Below are 2,354 nucleotides of genomic sequence, written 5' to 3' on the forward strand. Positions count from 1 at the left end.
CAGATTTTAATATAATGTTATTAGTACTTAAAATAGCATATTCAGAAACATAAGAGCATGAAAGAATTAATGCATAAATGTACTTCAAATTAATTACATTGGGAGGCAAAAAGTAATTTAAAGAAACAAATCTGATTTCAACGGAAAATCTCATTTAAATATAAGAATCACTGCAGTTTACCAACTCTGATTATTTATTGAACACAAATAGGCCCAAAGGCTATAAATGATTGAAGCTTATGTCTTAACGTCAATAAAAAGTATTATTATTATTATTATTATTATTATTATTATTATTATTACTAACGCCATTATTACTTCTATTTCCTTACCTTTTACGCTGTGCTGCATTACTTGGCACTGGAAATCGGAATAGCCGTGTCTTCCCACCACTGCCAGATTTCTGGCAATACACTGCAGCACATTTACGGCGTAAAAGGTCTGCCATCTGCTTTCAATTAACTGAAACAAACAAGAAGTAGACTAGTATAATTTAATGCATTAATGATACATTTCATAAATCAATAATTACAGGAAATTGGCTAAACTAGCGCAGAGGTAGTTCCCTTCGTCCTCCGCTTATACACCTTGCATATACGAATCTCTGACAGGTTAGGTCTGGTTAGTTGAGGCTATTGTTATGTATTGTATATAGATCAACTCCATCCTCACAAAAAATTCCTTATTAATTCAATGTTTTTCGCTTTCAAAATCACCAGAACTACCTGTACGCTAATTACCACTGGTAACACGAAACTTTTTTTTATCAAATTATTTAAGTAACGGTACTACTGCAAATTGTAAATTCAAATTTTGTAAATATCTGGTTTCCGGGAATAATATATTCATTCAATTCAGATTCTATCTCAAGAATTTTAAGACGTCTGAACAACCTAACCCAACTGTATATAAAAAAAAATTAGATATTCCTTCAACTCAGGATGTGTATTAACTCGATTGTCTTACCTCTCAGGCTCTTCGTGATATTGTATTTAGGCCTACAGAATCTTGAAATTCGGCACACGTGAAGCAGTTCATTCACCACGTGGCCTAGGTGAACTGAAATAAAGAGGAAGGGTAGTGTCACGCATTAATATCTGAAAAAGTACATTACATTTTTTAAATCAATTAAACGATCTCAGTATATCACATGTTTAAGAAATGATGAACATTTAAAAATTAGATAGGTAATTCTAGTAAACTCAAACCTAATTCTTTGTTACCTTTGCCGTTGCGAATTACTCCTTCTTGCAAAAACCACTATAAAAAAACTTAGGTCACTGCAAAACCCACTCGTGAACCTGGGTCCACGTAGAAATTTTTTAAATACTTAATTTTATTTTAAATCTTTGCTTCGAACTCACTTCGATATAACAACTCTATTTATTTGTCTATGATAACAACAGTCGTTCAAAATGTCGTCCTTTTTTTCCAGATCCACACGAAACAGAGCTGCCAACATCCACACATTGATCAACCGAACAAATATGACTATATTAGAAATATAAATATCGAATTTATCGCTGCTTTGTCTCCGACGAAAGATGAAAATCGGCTATACAAAAATTATATAATATAAAAATAATAACAATAATATTTTCCGTGTTATAAAACTGACACATCCTGTAAATAATGGATATCTGTTAAAAAACTGTCATATTGGCAAAACTTATAACCAAAGAACTTTCGAAACCAAAGACTTTGTGTTACCCTAGATCATACAAATTCTGTGATTGAAATACAGCTAGCGCTGTCCTGACCACATGCGGCAAACTAAGGAACATCTATGAGCATCCAACTTCTCTCATTTGAGTTAAACCCCCCTGATGCCGATACTCTGTCTACACCAGTGTTGCCAGGTTTTTGAGAAGGAAAGTCTCTCAGATGGTTTGAAATATCCCTTATATTTAGAAAAAATACGTCTTTGGTTGGTATGGTCTAAAGTCCAAAATACACAATTTAATAGCGAATTAAACTAATAAATTAGAAGAAGACAATTTTCCTAATAAATATCACAGTGCAACAGAGTACTTACCCTCATATCGGCATATTATTCATGATCCTGTTCACATTCTTCTTCTCCCTCTTCTTCTGCAACCAGCAGCCCAGCTATTTTGCCTCTTGAATCCTTGTTGTACAGTAGGCTACATATTATAATTGGACAGTTTCAACATTTCGTCGGTGATTGGATAGTTGTAACACTTTTTGTTCATGTTGCTCATGTCAAGTTTCACCCACACTAGAAACGACACTTTTTTTTTGCTGATAGTTTATTTCTTTTCTTTGTTCTTATATCATAAACCTTTGAAAAAATGAGCTCTACAGCTGAATTAGAATGGGACAAAGAAAGGCAA

At 33.2% G+C, this 2,354-nt stretch overlaps 1 long non-coding RNA gene across 1 annotated transcript; it reads right to left on the reverse strand.

The window, feature by feature from the left end:
- Positions 1-348: 348 nt before the first annotated feature.
- LOC138707327 (uncharacterized) lies at positions 349-1,820 on the reverse strand. Its single transcript, XR_011334176.1, has 3 exons — positions 1,224-1,820; positions 967-1,059; positions 349-462 (listed from the first exon to the last, which is right to left on the reverse strand). It is a non-coding gene; the product is annotated as an uncharacterized lncRNA (long non-coding RNA).
- Positions 1,821-2,354: the final 534 nt, after the last annotated feature.

This window comes from Periplaneta americana, chromosome 10, assembly GCF_040183065.1.
Source record: "Periplaneta americana isolate PAMFEO1 chromosome 10, P.americana_PAMFEO1_priV1, whole genome shotgun sequence".
NCBI classification, from domain to species: Eukaryota; Metazoa; Arthropoda; class Insecta; order Blattodea; family Blattidae; genus Periplaneta; species Periplaneta americana.